This window comes from Crinia signifera, chromosome 7 (assembly GCF_055691185.1).
Source record: "Crinia signifera chromosome 7, ASM5569118v1, whole genome shotgun sequence".
Lineage (NCBI taxonomy): Eukaryota > Metazoa > Chordata > Amphibia > Anura > Myobatrachidae > Crinia > Crinia signifera.
In genome coordinates, this window is record NC_139223.1 from 74,124,594 (window position 1) to 74,146,728 (window position 22,135).

Consider the following 22,135-nt stretch of genomic DNA (forward strand, 5'->3'; position numbering starts at 1 on the left):
GCTGCCAGTCCCCAGGTTGCTGTGCTGTGTACTGTCGCGCTGTCACCTGCTGGTGACAGTGATGACGTGTGCGCTGGTGACATGCGGGTACTGCTCGGCGTGGGGCCTGAGGCTCCATGATGCTCTGTGCCTGTTTGGGCCTTGCTGGACACACAGCCTGGAGTATGCTGCACATGCTTCTTGCAGGCTGGGAACTGTCGCCGCCCCTAGGCGGCGGCCATCTGGTTTCTCCAATGGGACTGTACTGCCAATCAGCTCCAACCAATTGCAGTGCAGCCCTCCTGATAAAAACTGACTGACTAAGTCTAGGAGTCAGTCAGTACAATGATGTCCTTCCCTAGACATCTGACTCCCTCCTGCTGACAGTGCTGCTGCCTGCCAGGTATCTCCAAGAGGAATCCTTCTGCTTGCCTGCTGTACTCGACCATCCACCTGCAGGACCCTGCTGCTGCCTCTACGGTCCGGACAAGGTTAGCCCCCCAAAGGGGATCACCCTTTTCCTCATCTGATGGTCACTTCACCTGCAACCCTCCTGGTCACAGCCATTCAGGCTTGCTATTATTCCTACACTTTAAGCCATCTTCAGATATCAACCTCGTGCTCCACCCACTACAAACTTTACAATAACTTTTATATATCATTGACTTTGGTTATCACATATCTTCAGTATTACCTTTGTGCAACTATTCATCTCCTGTATTACAGTATCTTTATAAAAACTGGTTTTCTTTTATCCAATTGCATCACCCCCTTCTGTCGTTTATGCAAAAACCTTACATCAAGGCACCTAGCCTCCATTACACTCCAGCTGGTGCCACTGCTAGCTTGACAGTTTGTACTGACTCCATGGATCCAGCATCAGGTCAGGAGAAAGGAACTGCTTCTATTCAACAACTTGCGGGCCGCCTGGGTCACCAGGAAGCTGCCCAGGAGCAGGTCTTTCATGCCCTCCAGGACCTGTCTAAAAGACTGGACAACACACAAACCACTTTGAATCAAGGGTCAACTCCTACATCAGCGCCATCGCCTAGACCCACAGTTTCGACGACAGGAGTCACAGCTCATCTCCAGTTACCTACCCCAACCAAATTCGATGGCAACCCCAAGAACTGTAGGGGTTTTATAAATCAATGCGAAATTCATTTTGAACTCCAGTCTTCGTATTTCCCTACAGAGCGGAACAAAGTTGCCTATGTAATATCGCTACTTACCGGCTCAGCCCTCAACTGGGCATCTCCTCTATGGGAAAAAGCAGACCCCTTGCTGTCAGACTATGCTCGATTTATCAGTACTTTCAAAATGATCTTCGATGAACCAGGTCGAATTAGCTCTGCTGCCACAGAGATATTGCACCTATGTCAAGGTTCCAGGACAGTGGGTCAATACCTTATCCAGTTTAAAATCCTGGCAGCTGAGTTGGCATGGAACGAGGAGGCTTTCCTCTCAGCCTTCCTGAACGGCCTCGCCGACAAAATTTAAGACGAACTAGCGGCTAGAGACCTGCCCTCCAAGTTGGAGGATCTAATCTCCTTGTGCACTAAGATCGACCTAAGGCTCAGAGAGAGACACCGAGCATCTTCCAGTCTGCATCTGCCTATACCCAAAACTCCGCCACTGCCTATGCAGGTTAATCGTTTCAAATTGTCCTTAGCCGAACGAAGACGTCGGCATGATGAATACCTATGTCTTTATTGTGCTGATCCACCGCATTCCGTGAATTCTTGTCCCAAGAGACCAGGAAAACGCCAGAACCTAACCTGTAAGAGAGAGGGCAGGTTAGGGGTTGTTACCACCTCTCCAAATACTAAAGACTGTATTTTTCAAGTATCCCTACAAATCAAACAACAGCTCCGACATTTACCAGCACTCCTGGACTCAGGAGCGGTGGAAAGTTTCATCACAGCTGATGTCGTCAAACATTGGCAATTACCAACTGTTCCCCTTCAGCGTCCAGTATACCTAACAGCTGTGGATGGGAGCCGTAAATTAGGTGAGACTGTCACTTTACAAACCCGGCCTTTGATTCTACAGATCGGTCTGTTGCATGTAGAAAAAATACAGTTTCTCGTCATTCCCAAATCAACATACCCAACATACAAGTTACCCTCCAAATCCCAGAAGGGTTACCTACCTCATATAGGCCCTTATTCTGATCGGTGCGTACTTTCCCGAATTCTTACGGTGCGGTCCCCACGCCATGCTGTGCGGTGGTGTACGGCCAACGTTTGTAGAAACGCCCACGTGTCCTCCGCATTCGGACGGACTCACTCTTTAAGAACAGGGCGTGTGTACGGACGACATACAAACCGTGCGTGTGCGGTGGACACGTACAGATTCTGCACGGTCTTCCCGCGTAAGCACGGTCTTACCGCGTCAGAACGTACGGGAAGCTGGCCGTACGCACCGATGCGGAGTATTTACGCTAAATACCACACTTTTTTACTGAGTACACACAGCGATCACATGACCCACTTAGGCAATTAGGCAACCTCATTAAAAAGGGATTGTTATCTATTTCAATCAATTAAATGCTAATCTATACTGAACCACATTCCTACTACATTCATTACACACATTAACCCTTACAGCATGTGAACCTAACATACATCTATATACACTATTTACACTATTTATACACTATTTACATTTGGCTTATTTAAAAGATTTTAAACAAGTTACACATATACTTTTGCATGTTAGAAAAAAACACTGACAACTTTGAACTGTAAATAACTATTTATTATTATATTTAACAAATTTTCAAAAATAATTTTTAAAAATATTAATTTGGGCCATCTAGGAGCTGGTCCAATTCGGCCATCATCTGCCGCATGTGGCCTCTCATTCGTAGGAGGGCCCCACGGAGACCCTCCTCTGCTTGGGCAGGCTCATCTGTGGACCAAATACAAATTGAAAAATTAATAATGATATTCATGCATATATTTAACATAGTCATACCTACATTTTAAACATGCACCGTGACAGGTGTGTGTGTATATATGTGTATATATATATATAGAGAGAGAGAGACACATATATAACTATATATATGACACATACACCTATACCTACATGCATACATACTACATGGAAAGCCTGATTTTTGCCCTCTACCCTTTACTCTGTAGAACACCTCACAGTCATACTGCTCCTTCCAAACCCACCCATGACTAAGCTCTGACAAGCATGTCACACGCTGCACCAATCACAATTCTGCAAACAAAGTTCAGTGTCTGTTATATGATGGAGCCTGGCAGGGGAGTTACACAACTCTCAGGAATGCACAGTACATGGTGCAATCAAGCATGGCTTGCCTGCTGATGGTCTGCTCCAGAAATCATTGTCATAATGCCAGTTAGGGGAAGCTGCAGCACTAACCCACTCCCATGCTCCAAAGCATTACTAAGACCAAATCAACACACAATTATGGTGCAAAACATACATGCAGACCGCAGGGGGTGGTTAGCTAGAGGAGGGCCCAGGGGCACTGACCACTTGTTACTCCAGTCTAAGCCACGCCTGTCCATACTCCATTTATGCCATACTGAATCTAGTTTACAAAGATCAATCACCAGTAAACTCTACTCACCTATATGAGGCTACAGATTGTATGCTTGCACCAGAGACATGTAACCCTTACATGAGCAAGTCATCACTTTCTTCCAGGATACAGATTAACTACACAGGTTCAGTGGCACTTAAAATCGACATGAAAGCCATCCGCACAACCTGTGTCATTAATATGTGTCCAGGATGAAAGGGATGGTTTGGCCACCCTATCTAACCCCTAAGTGTGTCTGTTGCTACCCAGTTAGTTTTATCACTTTATAGTATTGAAAAAAACAATTGAATCACCAGTGCTACAAAGCAAATAGAAGATGACAAAAGGAATAATGAATCTTTATCTATACATACCAATTTCTGGTGCCTGCACCACCTCACAGGCCTCCTCTTCTTCTGTGGACTCCACATGTGCCACCTCCTCCTCTTCTGCCACCTCGTCCTCCACTGCCACCACCTCCGCTGCCCACACCTCCTCCTCCACTTCCTCCCTTTCCTCTTCCTCCACTTCCTCCGCCACCCCTTCTTCAATGGCAACCTCCTCCGCCATTAATTCCTCCGCATCCTCCTGGGCCTGGGAGGCCTCTGAGTCTTCTCGGGCCTGTCTTGCTCGTTCCCGTGCTGTGTTTGGGAAAAGTAAAAAAAGTGCCAATTAGTGGTAATTTGTATTAAGCCTTATCAACCTATAAATGCAAAGGTTATAAGTACTGATAATTGTACAGCCAAACAGCTCCTTAGTGGCCTTTACAAAACACAGCCTGTAACATGGCAGGTATGCTGTGACATTTGGCCCATTGTAAGCATCACAAGCATTAATCCTCCCCAATAACATATTTTATGACCATTACAGGGTGTCAAACATGAAGTAGCACTCATATATTGTATGCCATGTTTAACTCATGATCAGGCTGGTGACCTTAGTGGCTTAAATAATGTCATGTAAGCAATCATGTACAAATGGCCATTTAATGTATAAACACTTCTTACATCTCGCTATGCTGGCCCTGATTTGCTGGAGCAAATCCGGCTGGCGATGTCTCAAGTCTGACCACCGCCGCTCCAGCTGGGCGATGGTCCGCCGCAACTGCGTGCGGCGTATATGCGCCGGCGGGCCACCGCATAGGCATTCCGCTTCTGGCGGTTAGTTATAAATGGGCCCGCCCGCCCCAGCCTGGTCTCCATAACGGAGACCAGTGTCCTCAGCTCCGCTGGCGAGAATGGGGCTGCTCTCCCATAGGCCGCCATCTTAGCAATGGCACTATTCAAGCAATCATGTCCTGTCATTGGTTGATCAGAGTGATATTTGGTATTAACTTTATTGTTCATTTTTACACTAACAGCGTGTATGCGCCCGAACAGACGGCTAACCCATTGCATCGCACACCCATCCTAAACAGACAGTGTAAAATAAGATGGGAACACATTATATATAATCTATAACAATCACCAAACATGGGTATAAGCAACAGGTGAAATAGTCTGCATCACTAGACACTTACACCTAACTCAACAAGGTACTAAACAGCTATTTTATAAGGAAAGCTATGCAGCAGAAACATAGCAAATAGTGGCAGACCTTTTCCCAAAATTAGGCCATGCTGCCATGTGTACACTTACCTTCTACTGGCCCTTACTACAGAGGTGGAATGAAAAGTAGCTAGCATCCAGCCTGAATTTGGAGTGCTTTCACATGTGATTTGGATGCTAGCACTGATTACTTGTGCCTAAGTGGTGGACTGGATTTACATATGGAATGGGTAGTGCCAGTTGTACTACATACCAAACAAGTGCACAGTACAGATGTACATTCAAATATACATTTCATGTGTGACCTCAGTTTTATTTGGTCATTGGTGTTCAAATCTGCATTTAGCTACTAAATCAGACTTACTCAGTTTGCCAGGTTTTAGAGAAATATTTTTCCACAGCAAGGGGCGTGCCGTATGCGCCGCACGGTTGACGCTGCCGTACGGAACGCGGCCGTACGGAACGCAGGTTGTAGCTGATTAACGCCAATTACTGAAATAGTATTTAAAGTTGTGCTAGAAAGGCAAACAGTTGTTGCAAACATGGCTGGCTCAGAGTCAGAGGAAGAACAGGTGGTGCAGAACCTCTTGGCCCGCATGGAGTCCAACACCACCTATGTCCCCCTCAACCCAGAGCAGCCAGATGGGCCATCAACATCAGGCCAATCAGCAGCTGGCCCATCCTCAGCATCAGCAGAATCATTGGGAACACAGCAGGTGGCTTCCCAACAGAGTAGCCAGGCCAGCACTTCAAGTACAGCAACCGGTGGCCGTGCCAGTGGCAGTGGCGGTGCCAGTGGGCATGCCCGTGGCCGCAATCGGGCAACAGAGGAACCAACCACCAGAAACATGGCATATGAACCGCAGGAGCTTGCCATCCTGGTGACCCGGGCACGGGATTTGATCGAGTGCCCACCGGTAAAGTTGACACACACAAGGAGATGGAAGATCTGGGAGGAGATAACGGCGGAGATTAATGCTGTGGCTCCACAAGTTCGTGAGGCGGAGCACGTTAAGAAGAGGCAAGTTCATGTGTGTTACATTTGAGCAGTACAAGTCCAGTAATGTTTACATTAGATATTAGATGGAGTAGGTCAATGGGTGGTCACGTTGCTTGGAGGCACAGACATGTTTGCCATGTCATTGAATTGATAGTTATTGTAGGGTGACTGTGGTTGTATCTTCTAAGGGTTGTTTTTTAAAATGAATATAATGTAAGTTTGGTGTCAGGAGGCACATGTTGTATTATGTTTCAGATTGCAATGGGTGCTACAGCAAACATGAGGAGTGACATGTATTAATATGTACCCTTTGATTGCAGGTGGCACGACTTCAAAGGCAACCTCAAGAAGAAATTGACCCAGCGGTGGGAACACAGCCACACCTCTGGGGCTGGCCCCATGCCTTCAAAGCTGCAGCTCACCCCCCTGGAACAGATGGCCGAGTGCTGCATTGCAGTGGAGGAGGTCCGGGGGGTGAGCACCATAGACAGCGAGTCCCCAGCGGAAGTGATGGCTTCTACGCTTGAAGGTAATTATTTGCCAGGCCATAAGTAGATGTTTTGAATTTTGCATGGAATGTGTGGTAATTGGTATTTTCTCTTTCAACAGCATCCCCACCGCTTGGTCAAGAATCTCTTGAGGAGGTTGTGGAGTCCGTGCCACCTGGCCCCAGTAGCAGGCCCGTGCAGCAGCAGGCGGCAATGTCCGCGGCTGAATTGTCCACGTGGGGGCATGTGCTTGAAAATATTGTGCAGCAGGGAGAGTCGGCATCAGAGCGGGTGCGTAGGGCCGAGGAGGTGCTGCAGGGTTTGACCACCAGCCAGCAGAGTATTGCTGCGAGCATGCAGGCTATTGCTGCTAGCCTGCAGGTGCTGGCTGATCAAGCCCTGCGGCAAAATGAACTCCTCCTCCGCCATAATGAACTTATGGTGGAGCTAGTTACCAGCAATAGGGTCCTAATGTCACCCGTTTCTGGTGCAGTCCCAACATCATCACTCCCTGCTGCCAGAGGGGGAAGAACATCCCCCCCCTCCCCAGCATGTGCTCCACGTGACCCACCATCTGAGCGTGGCCGTGGGCGAGGCCGAAGAGCTGCTGCACGTGGCAAGGAGGCTGCCAGGGGAAAACGTGCCCGCAAATGAACTTGTGTCCCCATTAATCTCCACCGTTATGTCTTCCCAAATCTTCCATTGAGCTGTGTGTGTCAGCATCCTGTGTAAAATTCCGTGCCGAGGGTCACCACATTTGCCCGCGGTTCAAATGTCATGTTTGGTTCCCCTGTTGCCCTGTTTGGGCTAGCATTACTGTGTGCTGTACTTGAAGTGTTGGTGCTCTACTTTTGTTGTGAAGCCACCTGATGTGTTCCGAATGATTCTGCTGTGGCTATTTATTATATATTATTTTCTTTTAGTCCTGTTATGGTACCATTTATTTTGTGATGGTTTCGAAATTAGTTTATACGTTGATTTAATAAATGTTATTTTTGCCCCCCAAATGTCTGGATTAATTGATACATGCAGAAGTGACATGTGTATTAGTATTATTAATATGAAGTTGTGTTCATTATTTGCAGTGTAAAAGTGTGTGAAAACTGCAGCATATATGTGTGTGTTTAGTAATGGTCCATTTAAGGTGCATTGGTTTCAATTGAAGCAGTGAGAAGCGTGTAATTTACAAGTAATGAGTAAATTAGGTGATTGTATTGTGTTCAGCTGACATTGGTTGAGGTGCGTCCGTCCTGATTAGGCATTCCGATTTCCTAGCGCATGACCGAGTGGTGTCCGCTAAGCAATACTTGCCTTTTGGACACCGCACATTTCTTCCCTTTTTTTTCGCGTGCATTCGGTGTGCTATCCGAATGCACGCCTACCAAAATAAGTGTACTCCCCCGTGTCCGCCCATGTTTCCGCCCAGTTTAGCCCACTTTGAAACTACACCCCTGTGTCATTCCGCATGACGCCCATAACACGCCCATATTGCCCGAGTGATTGCGGTGCACATTTCTGTGCGGAATTAGTGAGAACAAGTACGGAGACCATGCGTGGCACATGCGCATGGCGTTCCCCACGCATGCGCAGACGGCTAAAAAACGCGATCCGAAAGAATTCGGGAAAGTATGCACCGATCAGAATAAGGGCCATAGAGACTTCGCTGACGTATTCTGCAAAAAGGCTACTGACCAATTACCTCCTCATCGTTCATGGGATTGTCCCATCGACCTACTACCAGGTAAAAATCCTCCACGAGGCCGTACGTACCCCTTGTCCTTGCCAGAGACTCAAGCAATGTCAGAGTACATAAAAGAAAATCTTGCCAAAGGGTTCATTCGTCCTTCACCCTCTCCTGCTGGGGCTGGGTTTTTCTTCATTAAGAAAAAGGATGGAGGGTTACGGCCTTGTATCGATTATCGTGGTCTGAATGAAATCACCATCAAAAATCGTTACCCACTGCCACTTATCACAGAGTTGTTCAATCGTATTAAGGGAGCCAGTATATTTACCAAGCTAGATCTACGCGGAGCTTATAATCTTATTCGCATCCGAGATGGAGATGAATGGAAAACTGCCTTTAATACTAGAGATGGACATTATGACTATCTCGTCATGCCTTTTGGGTTGAGTAATGCTCCCGCAGTTTTTCAATCCTATATGAATGAGTTATTCAGAGATCTTCAGTACAAACATGTTGTGGTTTATCTTGACGATATTCTTATATTTTCCAGCAGTCGTCAAGAGCATCAAGAACTCGTCAGAGAGGTACTGTCACGCCTTAGAAATTTTTTTCTCTTCTGCAAATTGGAGAAATGTATTTTTAAGGTGCCTTCCATACCCTTCCTGGGATATATATCGTGTCAGGTTCTGGTCTAGAAATGGACCCAGCCAAAGTAGAAGCAATCCAGTCATGGCCTCAACCTCATACTCTCCGAGGGGTCCAAAGGTTCCTCGGATTTACGAACTACTACAGAAAATTTATTAAGGGATTTTGTACAATTGTTGCCCCTATCACTGCGCTCACTCGTAAAGGTGCCAAACCCTCCAACTGGAATCCTGAAGCTTCCAAAGCCTTTATCACTCTCAAAAGAAAATTCATCACAGCACCAGTGCTGGCCCAACCAGATGTCACGTTACCTTTTAACGTTGATGCCTCTTCCATCGGTGTAGGAGCTGTGCTCTCTCAGGCAAAAAGTGACGGACAGTTACATCCTTGTGGGTTTTTCTCTAAAAGATTCTCATCGGCTGAGCACAATTATGCCATAGGGGATCAGGAATTATTGGCCATCAAAATGGCACTAGAAGAGTGGCGTTATTTATTGGAGGGGGCAGTCCATGTCATTAATGTTGTCACTGATCATAAAAATTAGCTTTATTTGAAAAATGCACAATGTCTTAATCCCCGGCAGGCCAGATTTAATTATAAATTGTCTTTTTCTCCAGGAGTAAAGAACCGCAAAGCAGATGCGCTTTCTAGGTCATGGGAAACAGAGGAGGAGTCCAGATCCTTTGAAGGGAGTCCAATTCTGTATCCAAGTGCCTTTGCTGCTACCACAGTGCAAGTATCGGTGCCTCCAGGTAAAACGTTTGTCAGACCTAATTCAAGGAGTCAAGTCTTGCGGTGGGCCCATGATTCAAAATTCTCCAGGCACCCAGGGGTTCAAAAGACTTATGAATTATTGTCCTAAAAAAAATATTGGTGGCCTGCTCTAAAAAAGGATGTGCAAGAGTATATTGCATCCTGTCCTCATTGTGCCCAACATAAGTCATCTAATCTAGCGCCAATAGGTCCATTGAGACCACTCTCGATCCCACGGTCACCGTGGACTCATTTGTCGATGGACTTTATTACAGATCTGCCATCCTCAGATGGTTATAGTACCATACGGGTGGTTATCGATCGTTTCTCAGAAATGGCGCATTTCATACCTCTGAAGGGGTTACCTTCAGCTCCCAAACTTGCTGATTTGTTTAAATAGATCTTCAGAGTCCATGGACTACCCGAAGAGATTGTGTCCGATCGAGGGGTTCAGTTTGTGGCTAAATTCTGGAGAGCATTGTGTAAAGTCTTCAAGATTCGACTTAACTTTAGTACAGCCTATCATCCACAATCTAATGGCCAAACAGAAAGAGTCAATCAGGATATAGAAACATTCCTGCGTTAACATGTGTCCTCTTCTCAAGATGATTGGGTTGAGGTGTTGCCTTAGGCCGAGTTTGGCCACAATATTCAGTATCACTCGTCTGCATCTTCTACTCCCTTCTTTATTAACTATGGCTTCCATCCCAAGGTTCCTGATTTCCAGCCGCTCCCTGCAACATCTGTGCCAGCGGTAACTTTGACCCTCCAACAACTGCGTCATCATGGGAGAAAGGTCAGGAAATCCTTGGACAGCGCCTCTCAAAGGTATAAAAAAATTTGCAGACAGAAGAAGAAGAGCAGTATCAGATTTAAAAGTAGGTGATAAAGTACGGCTGTCCACACGGAATCTTCGCCTTCGGGTTCCTTCAATGAAGTTTGCATCGCGGTTCATCGGTCCTTTCCCAGTTCTGCAGATCATCAACCCGGTTGCCTACAAATTAAAATTACTGCATTATTTAAGGGTTCCCAACTCTTTTCATGTCTCTTTACTCAAACCCTTGATTCTTAACAAATACCATGCAAGTCTCCCCAAATCTCCTAAAGTCTTTACTCACAGGGGCATGGAATATGAAGTGGCTCGCATCCTAGACTCTCGTATAAGGTACAAGAGACTCCAGTACCTGATCGATTGGAAAGGCTATGGCCAGGAAGAGAGATCATGGACCAACGCCACAGAGGTACACGCACCCAATCTTGTAAAAAATTTCCACAGGAAATATCCAGCTAAGCCTAAGGAGTGTCCTGGGGAAAGGAGGGGGTGCTGTCATGACCACCATGGCTGCTACCCATGCCTCCCATACTATGGTTACCTCTGGGGTCCCTAATAGGGCAGTACATGCTCTGGTGCTTACCTCCGCTGGCAGTCCCCAGGTTGCTGCAAATGAAACAAAGGTGTCACAGCTGTGTCCAGAGGTGGGGGGCACCTCTGGACACAGCTGTGACACCTTTGTTTCATTTGGACATCATTTTCATCCATACTCTTCACTTGGACATTTTGTTCCTATTGGCGGACACCGTGCAAACTACCACTGGTCATCACCATCTACACCAGTGTGGACTGCTACTAAGCACGGAAGCCACATCTGTATTCCATCGCTGGGATTATTCATCTGGGATCGCTGCAGACAAATTCTGGTATTCCGAGTCTACATTCACCAGTCTCGCACCAACATATGGTCTGTTTACACCAAGCGATACTTACCACCTCCAGCGGCAACCATTCCAGCCGCATACATCGTGAGGACTCCCAGCATACTTCATATTCAAAGGATTAACCGTTTAATATTGGTAAAGTGCACTTACCTGTTTCCTCCATATCAGTGTCAACACAGCTTACTCTGACTGTCCATTGAGGCGGGGCCTATTCTTATTATTTACCATTTTGATATTCATTCCAATTTACGTTTATTCCCCCCCCCACTATCTTTTACCATTATTGTATTATATTTATTGTCATTGTTTTATTATTGTGATTTTAACAGAATCAGTAAAATTGTTATACCTTTTCATTACTGGTATCCTTCATTGATTTAAGCGCTGCTTCACCCACCTTGTGTGAGTATTTCTTTTTTGTGGTTTCCTTCCCTAGACATCTGGCTCCCTCCTGCTGACAGCGCTACTGCCTGCCAGGTATCTCCAAGAGGAATCCTTCTGCTTGCCTGCTGTACTAGACCATCCACCTGTAGGACCCTGCTGCCGCCTCTACGGTCCGGACAAGGTTAGCCCCCAAAGGGGATCACCCTTTTCCTCACCTGACGGTCACTTCACCTGCAACCCTCCTGGTCACAGCCATTCAGGCCTGCTATTATTCCTTCCGGATTCCAATCGTCCAATCGTCCAATCATCCAACTGTCCAATCATCCAACTGTCCAATTGTCCAACCATCCAATCGTCAAATCATCCAATCGTCAAATCATCCAATCGTCCAATCTTTCATTCAATTCTTTAATCATCTTTCCAAGTATATTCTTCAGTTCGATTATTCAAGTTTACGTTTATTATCCAATCTACACTTCAAGCCATCTTCAGATATCAACCTCGTGCTCCACCCACTACAAACTTTACAATAACTTTTATATATCATTGACTTTGGCTATCGCATATCTTCAGTATTACCTTTGTGCAACTATTCATCTCCTGTATTACAGTATCTTTATAAAAACTGGTTTTCTTTTATCCAATTGCATCACCCCCTTCTGTCGTTTATGCAAAAACCTTACATCAAGGCACCTGGCCTCCGTTACACTCCAGCTGGTGCCACTGCTAGCGTGACAAATATGACCTGGTTCTCGATATTTGCACATTAGATACACTGTATAGCCAACGCCTGTGCAAGTTGACCCACTTAAAAGGATGGGAGATTCTGTAATTTCCATCATAGTTAGAATTCAACTGTGAGTGACAGAATGTGGGGGGAAAAAACAGGAAATCACATTGTATAATTTTTAAACAATCTATTTGTATATTCTTGCGGAAAATAAATATATGGACACCTGCCAATCAGCAAGATTTCTGGCTCTCACATACCTCTTACTTCTTCTTTAAGAAGCTCTTCTATCCTCCATTAATGGCACCTGTTTGAACTGATTATCTGTATAAAAGACTGTCCCCACCCTTAAACAGCCAGACTGCAACCTCTCCACCATGGCAAAGACCAAAGAGCTGTCTAAAGACACCAGGGAAAAAATTGTAGAGCTGCACAAGGCTGGAATGAGCTACTCAACAATATGCAAGCAGCTTGGTGAGAAGAGATCAACTGTTGGCACAATTATAAAAAAATGGAAGAAATACAAAATCACTGGCAATCTTCCTCGACCTGGGGCTCCATGCAAGATCTCACCTCGTAGGGTATCAATGATCTTGAGAACGGTGAGCAATCAGCCAAGAACTACATGGGGGGACCTGGTCAATGACCTTAAGAGAGCTGGGACCACAGTCACAAAGGTTACCATTAGTAACACACTACGTCATCATGGATTCAAATCCTGCAGTGCCCAAAAGGTCCCTGCTTAAGCCAGCACATGTTCAGGCCCATCTAAAGTTTGCCAGTGACCATCTGGATGATCCAGAATAGAGTTGGGAGAATGTCATATGGTCAGATGAGAGCAAAATAGAACATTCTGGTATAAACTCCACTCGCCGTGTTTGGAGGAAGAAGAATGTTGAGTGGCATCCCAAAAACACCATACCCACTGTGAAGCATGGGGGTTGAAACATCATGCTTTGGGGATGCTTTTCTGCAAACAGAACAGGACAACTGATCCATATTAAGGAGAGGATGAATGTGGCCATGTATTGTGAGATTTGGGCCAAAAACCTCCTTCTCTTAGTAAGAGCATTGAAGATGGAATGTGGCTGGGTCTGCAGCATGATAATGAGCCCAAAAACTCCACCTGAAGTCCAGAGTATGTTTATATATACACACACACATAAAGTATATTTAAATGGAAGATGTTAGTGTTCTACAACAGTCCACTTTCTATTACAAAGATCTTTTGGAACTAACAGTCCTTAGAATTACTTGCTTGCAACACAGAAGCGGGTCTCACAGATCTCAGTGAACACCACAGCTGGACTATGCACAATTAAGTGCCTTGTTTTGAGCCCGAGTCCTCCCCACAATATCTAGAATCTACCCCATGTCAGTACTCCACAAACCCCAGGCGCCAGGTTGCCATGGCGACCAGAGTCTGCTTCCTGGCAACCAGATTTATAGGGGGAGGAAGCAGAATCTGGTCTTGCGGTGTGGTTGTCAACCACCCTTCCCTCCGGCTGTACAGGAGCCAGAGGCAAGAGCAGGTCCGTCGTGCCGCGGGTATATCAAAACTTGTGCCAGCATCACAAGCCAATTAGAGTTTGCGGTTTAGGAGCCAATCAGGAGCGACAGTGGTAGCTTGGCTCCTGATTGGCTGTCAGATCAAGCTCTGTATGATTCATGATCCGGTGCAAGTTTTGAATTAGCCGTGCCATGGCAGACCTGCTCTTATACAGGGAGGAGGAGGAGGAATAGGGGGGCACTCTCGACAACTGCTCTGCCCGGCTGTTGCCGTTACCATGGATGATAACGGCAGGGTGGAGGAGAAGGCTGCCATTTTCTCCTTGGCAACAAGCAAGTTAGCTCCTGGCAGAGCATGTAACCCCTTGGCAATGAGCAAGTTAGACCCTGGCAGAGCATGTAACCCCCTGGCAACGAACAAGTTAGCACCTGGCAGAGCATGTAACCCCTTGTCAATGAGCAAGTTAGCTCCTGGCAGAGCAGGTTTACCCCCTGGCAATGAGCAGGTTAACCCCTTGGCAATGAGCAGGTTAACTCCCTTGGCAACAAGCAGGTTAACCCCTGGAAGAGGATGTTAACCCATGGCAGACCATGATAACCCCATAGTGGCAGAGCATGTTAACCCCTGGCAGACCATGATAACCCCATAGCAAAAAAGCATTTACCCCTGGCAGAGCATGTTAACCCTATTGGCAATGAGCATCTTAACCCCTGGCATCAAGCATGAAACCCATAGCAATGAGCACGTAGGTAAGCAGAACTTACGTGGCATAATATGTAATTAGGGCATTATGTAAAGAGCATTACGATGTTTGGTGTAATGTGTAATTGACATTATGGCGTGTGGTAACATGTAATGGGCATTATGGCGTGTGTACATTTTTGGGGCGCGTCTTCGGCACGCACTGTCCCTATTTTTAGTTTATCTGGCTACATTTTCATCCTTGCTCTTATATTTTAAAGAAATTTGTCGAGCCCTTTCTTATGTACAGGTGTAGCATGATTATTGTGGATACATTACATCCGCGGACTCCCAGTCGCACCCGCAACTCAGGCCGCTGGGCAGCGCAGGGCTACCAGCTTTTACATTTACAAAGGGCCGCCGGTGTGACTATGGCACAAGCGCACGGCGGCATGTACACACATCACGTTCTGCATGTCACACCCATGAATTATGGAGCCACGATGAGCGTGGCTACATCTGTAGCAATATCTCCAAGAAGTTTTTAAAAAACAAGAGGGCATCTCATAGTGCACTAACCTTACAGGTACACACAGGCTGCACCACCCTAGTTACGGACCTGGATGGAGGTACATTATGTACTTTGTTTCACATACTGTACAGATATTTATGAAACCTCAATGTTTCTGCATCAGCAATCAAGCACCATACAGTATCATTGCTCTGTGCTGTTGCAGGTAACTGCATTGCTAATTTACAAAAAAAGGGGGGTCACAAAGTGACAGAAAAAGGAAGAAAGAAAAGGCTTTTTGGGGCACATTTTACTGAAAATTAGTTATAAAATTTAATACATAACTTTTAATGGATATTTAGAGCTAAAACAAATGTACTGAGTCAAAAAAAAAAAATAATAATAATTTGGCACATCATAGATATCGTATAAGCATCAAGACACTTTGTGGCGAAAATAATCAAGGTAAATTTTACGTTCCCTTGGTGATCAATTGATACATTGAAAAATACATAATATCTCAATTGGTATATAATGACAAGAGCAAAAAGGGTAAAAGACGCATGACACTTGCCCCCTGCTGTTGGTGTTAATATTGTTCCCGGTATAAAGACAAAATATGTATAATAATATTGAAGACAAAAAAGAGGAAGAATAGAAGCCTCCCTTGGTCGGACAAGGGTGTATCTACTGTCCACGCTTAGTTACAGCAACTGGTATTCCCAAGCGGTCTCCCGGAGAGGTACTAGCCAGTCCAATCACTGCTTAGCTGCTGAGTGCGGGATGGAAATCAGGCGGACCAGTGATGTATGGCCATATTTAACACAGATGAGAATACCACAATGTCTTATAATGGGCAGCCACAGTGTGCTCAAATGAGAGAGTCACAGATAACCATTCATCTATCTCTACTCCTCCTAAATTCTCTGTGACTCTCTCATTTGTTCCAGTGAGCCTGTTCCCCCTGCAATGCACCAGGCAACAGGGTGATCGAGTACTTGCTGAACAAAAAGCAGAAGCACACTTTGGCTTCCCATTATAAGACATTGTGGTATTCTCATCTGTGTTAAATATGGCCATACATCACTGGTCCGCCTGATTTCCATCCCGCACTCAGCAGCTAAGCAGTGATTGGACTGGCTAGTACCTCTCCGGGAGACCGCTTGGGAATACCAGTTGCTGTAACTAAGCGTGGACAGTAGATACACCCTTGTCCGACCAAGGGAGGCTTCTATTCTTCCTCTTTTTTGTCTTCAATATTATTATACATATTTTGTCTTTATACCGGGAACAATATTAACACCAACAGCAGGGGGCAAGTGTCATGCGTCTTTTACCCTTTTTGCTCTTGTCATTATATACCAATTGAGATATTATGTATTTTTCAATGTATCAATTGATCACCAAGGGAACGTAAAATTTACCTTGATTATTTTTGGCCACAAAGTGTCTTGATGCTTATATGATATCTATGATGTGCCAAATTATTTTTTATATTTTTTTTTTTTTTGACTCAGTACATTTGTTTTAGCACTAAATATCCATTAAAAGTTATGTATTAAATTTTATAACTAATTTTCAGTAAAGTGTGCCCCAAAAAGCCTTTTCGTTCTTCCTTTTTCTGTCACTTTGTGACCCCCCTTTTTTTGTCAGTTATCAAGCTGAACATTTTGGGAGCACCGCCAACCAAACACCACTCCACATTTGTTTATTAGTGGTATCTACGTTGGTCATATCCGTTAAACGTACGTTATTATTATTACCATTTATTTCATGCCTATACCTGTGCCACTCCCGACCCACATTGTATAAATGCATTGCTAATTTGTCAGTCTCTGGCTTCCTGTTTGCTTCAATAACCCTCCTCCTCTCATGGCACTTCCCCTGAAACATGTAGCCCTAGTCTCACTTGCACAATAGGGGAGAGCAGAAGCAGGTACCTAACGATGGTGATGCAACTGATGTCACTGCCCGAGGTGGTGGCATAGTTTCTGTCTTGGCAGCCAGGGCCGGCGCCACCACTAGGCAGGTCTAGGCATTTGCCTAGGGTGCCGGCCACTGGAGGGTGGCAGTTCGCCCCTCGCCCCCGTGCAAAGGGGGTCCATACCGGCTTCTGACAGAAGCCTGCAGTGGTGTCCTTGCCGCGCGGGTACCTCCTGCAGCGCTGAGTATAAAGCTTAAGCTGGCGGCGGTGGGGGGTCCCTTCAGTGAATAAGAAATCACTAGCGCTATGCGGCGGCGCGGGAAGTGCTTCTGTTTTGAAACACTGGCCGCACGCTGATTGGCTGAGATTCAGCCAATCAGTGTGCGCCGTGCAGCCAGTGTTTTCAAAACAGAAGCGCTAGTGATTTCTTATTCACTGAAGGGACCCCCCACCACCGCCAGCTTTATACTCAGCGCCGCAGGAGGTACCCGCGCGGCAAGGACACCACTGCAGGGCTGGCTCCTATCAGACGCCAGCCTGGACCCCCCTGCCCGCTCCCCAGATGGCGCAACAGGTACCCCGGCACCAGGGCGCCCCCACCCCGACTCGCCTGGGGCGCTCCGGTGCCTTGCACCGGCCCTGTTAGCAGCACATATCTGCAGTTTATGTTGTGTCTTCTTTGGTGGCACATTGTTGTCTCATAAAACATCAGGACACTTGTCTTCTTGTTTGTTGTAAAAGTGCAGATTACTGGAGATTAGCTACGAGTTATCCTGTGGGATATGGCCCTATTTCAATGTGCCTTAAAATGCAAGCTCTTTGTGGTCACATTTTACTGGTTAACTAAATTGAAGTAAGACTATACAAGACACTGATGTCTGTAATAAAAAGGAAATTCCTTTTGTTCAGTTTATTAAAAAGCGGTGCCATGGGAAATCATTGTTGTTTGATGCTAATGGTCTTGTTTTCACCCTGCAGGAGCAATACAGCAGATTAAATTAAACTTTAAAAGTTTACATTAACGTGACTCTGCTTGTGCATAAGCGGTAAGATCTGACATGTTGCTGTTGCTGAAACAATACATAAATTATGTTATTTGAAGCATTGCCTGTATGGAGAATAGTTGCAAAGTGACACTGCTACACATACACACACACACACACACACACATATATGTATATATATACTCTGGTTTCTCTTCAGATCGAATAAATCTTTCGCCTTTTACTAAAGATTTCCGTGGAGAGGAACAACCATGAGTTTCATGTAATTTTTTGATGCCCGGCTAACGCTGGGCTTAAAAAAAATAAAAAATGAAAAAAATAAATAAAAAAAATATACTAGTGTGTGCTATATACTCGGATACATTAATATACTACTTTTTAATTATGTGTAAGTTTTTTGCTATTATGGTTGGTAAACAATCCCTATCATATAAACTCTGCATCTTGTTTTTAAAAGCCCTGGTTATAGCTATATTTCCAACAAAGTGCAACCTGTCTAATACACATATATCGTTGGGAGCTAACTGTGCAACATTAATGGCCGCTACATTTGGTAATGATCTGAAGTAATTCTGGCCTTACAATACTGCAATGTATCGCAGCAGTATATTCCCTTGAACCGCCCAAGACCTTCCACCTGAGATGTATCACATACATCCCTGTTCCCCGCCACCGGGAGGGGGGTCTGAGTTGGAAGTCACAGGGGACTGTGCATGGGATCTGATTGGATGTCAAACACATCCGACTTGCGATGATTTCTCTGCCCGATCCCTCGGAATCGGGTCAAATCAACCCAAATCGTGTCCTTAACATGAACTAATTGACTCCAGCTGCGGACTCCACTAAAATGGCCACAGACACATGCACTGTTTAGCATTAGGGCTGAATCACACCACAGGAAATCCTAAATCCCTTATGCTTTTATTTTTTATTATTTTCTTTAAGCGTGTACATAACGTGTGCGGTTGGACAAGGAATGGATGCAGACGTGCTGCGTCAGTATCCATTCCATTCGGGGACTGGTCTCCTCCAGTAGCCATAGCAACGCAAGGTTGCGTGTTGCTGCTCTGAGACTTGGAGCCAATCTGCGAGGGGGGGTGGAAAAGCGACACGGACACCTGCCAGGTAAGTTAATTTAAGGGGAAGGGCTGCAGCTGACTGAAATATCCTAATATAATGGGGGCTGGGGGCTGCAGAATTACATTAAAATATAACGAGGGGAGGGTGAGGGTGTGTGCAAAAATAAGCTAAAGATTTAAGGGGGGCACAAAAATCAAATAAAAATATAACAGGTCAAAAAGATTGAATAAAAATATAACAACGAGGACAAAATAATAAAGAATAAAATATAATGGGGCACAAACATCAAATACAAATATAACAGGGCAGGAGTGGAACCATTGCCACTGCTGCAGTCATTTCCATTTTTTTTTATCTTTAAGCGGTGTCAGCGGTCACATCTTGACAGCCAGGTCCAGCGTACCTCACATCCGCGGACTCACTGTGGATCCCTTGTGGTGTCATATAAATAAAGTATAATAAGGATGCTCTGTTAATAAAGATGCGCTGTTACTTATGGGCCGGTGCTCTGGACTTACCCCCAGACTAAAAGTTGCCAGCTGACCCCTGTCTATACCTATAAGCCTAATTTCCATGCCTTGCAGAGAAAGTTATGTAGGGTACACACCAGGACGACCACCGTCGTCCACGACCGATAGATGACCATGGAACGATTTCCCTTGGACTTCCCGGGAGCTCCCAGGCAGTCCCCAGCAAATGATTAGCAAAAATTGTGTTTTTTTGGCGGAACGATCTAGATCCGATCCCGATGCGCCCGCGATGGTCGTTAAGACGGTCGGATCGCTGTTTTTTTTTTTTTGCAAGAACACATGCGACCGTCGTCAGATTGGCCTTTGAAATTTGAATGAAGGGGCTGGACTAGCAGAGGGGGAGGACTAGCAGAGGGGGATAGGAATAGCAGCAGCCATTTTAAACCAGTGTATTTCTGCTTTGTTACTAGTGAGGCTTGGTTTATACCTGCTGAACGCTGGACATAGCTATTTACACATTACTTTGTTTTGCCTGCCATTACAAAGTGTCTTTTAACCCTGCACTATGGAGAATGCAGTGATGGGTAGTCACCAGCAACAGTACCTGCTCTATTATGCAGTGTTGAAGCTCAGGCGTCAGAGAGCCCAGCGCAGGAGAGAAAGATCATGCTGGACAAAGCAGTGGCTACTTCAGCGTCAGACTCGTTCGCACATGCCACTGCTCAGGGACATCAGGGAAAATAACCCAGACGATTTTCGTAACTTCTTGAGGATGGATGATGCCACATTCCAGGAATTGCTGCGTCTGGTGACTCCCCACATCGAGAAGCAGGATACCAAGTATCGCATGGCTATCCCTGCTGAGGAACGGCTGGTGGTGACCCTGAGGTTTCTGGCGACAGGACGGTCTCTTGCTGACCTAAAGTTTGAATCCCTCATCTCCCCGCAAGCTTTGGGCCTCATCATCCCGGAGACCTGCAAAGCCATTGTGAAGGTGCTGCAGTACAAGTATTGCAAGGTAAGGATGAAATATACACCGTACACTTTATTGTGCAAACAAAATATTTTTATTTATAATTTAGGCCTAGGACAGAAACAGGTTTTTTAGGCCTTTCATGGGTAAAACATGTAAAATAGTAAATAGATTGTGTCAACACAAATATATTATAATACCATATATAAAAGATATTGTACAAAAACACACACTATATATAAAGATTTAAGTATGTATGACCCAGTTTAAACTTTCCCAATAAGTACGGGCTACTGTGTGGCAGAGGATGTCTTCTGCAGATATGTAAAGGCTGCGGCCCACATGGCGCATGGCGCAGATGCAATGGGCCCGGCCCCATTGATGTGCGCCATACGCCATGTGAGCAGTGGCCATCACATACCTGCAGCTGAGACCATGTCTGCCGCACAGTACCCCATACTATTGGTAAAGACAAAAGGGCAATAAATGGAGTTTGCTATCCAGATTGAGGAGAATCCTGTTCTCCCTCTGGTAATGCAGGTACAGGTAGCAGCATATAAAAATACAAAAAAACACACTCTGGTAACTTCTGGAACAGGCACTTACAACAGTAAGGATAAGGTACTGTGTGGCAGAGGATGTCTGCTGCAGATATGTAAAGGCTGCGGCCCACATGGCGCATGGCGCAGATGCAATGGCCCCCGCCCCATTGATGTGCGCCGTACGACATGTGAGCAGTGGCCATCACATACCTGCAGCTGAGACCATGTCTGCCGCACAGTACCCCATACTATTGGCAAAGACAAAAGGGCAATAAATGGAGTTTGCTATCCAGATTGAGGAGAATCCTGTTCTCCCTCTGGTAATGCAGGTACAGGTAGCAGCATATAAAAAAACAAAAAAACACACTGTGGCCCTTGTGTGGCAGAGGATGTCTGCTGCAGATATGTAAAGGCTGCGGCCCACATGGCGCATGGCGCAGATGCAATGGTCCCGGCCCCATTGATTTGCGCCATACGCCATGTGAGCAGTGGCCATCACATACCTGCAGCTGAGACCATGTCGATGGTAAATGATAAAATAGCCTATTTTTTAAGACAGATCCTCAAAAACAGGAGACTCTGGATCTTCTATCAGTAAAGAACTATAGAATTGACGGTACTGGGGGGGTTGAGAAGGCTGTGTAGGTGTTGACTGGGTATGTGTTGGAATTGTGCTCGACTGGCCTGCTACGGTGGCAGGCGGAGTAGGCACTGGTGATTCTAATGACAGTGGTGTGTCTGGTGCACTACCCATGCCAACTATTTTAGTGCCACTGTTGAGATACCCTAAACTGTCATTATACACCAACTCCATGCATAACTTTTCAAAAGTAAGTTGCTGGTCCGGAGCCATGTTGCGAACACACTCTGCCACATAAGTGAAGTAGTTGTCATGTTTGTCCGGGTTTCTTTGCAGGGCTCGCTGTGCCCGCATCATAAATTCTTCATGTGC

General features: G+C 45.7%; 1 non-coding gene across 1 annotated transcript; it reads left to right on the forward strand.

The window, feature by feature from the left end:
* The first annotated feature begins 18,297 nt into the window (after positions 1-18,297).
* Positions 18,298-18,412, forward strand: LOC146025482 (U5 spliceosomal RNA). Its single transcript, XR_014454146.1, has one exon. It is a non-coding gene; the product is annotated as a U5 spliceosomal RNA (small nuclear RNA).
* Positions 18,413-22,135: the final 3,723 nt, after the last annotated feature.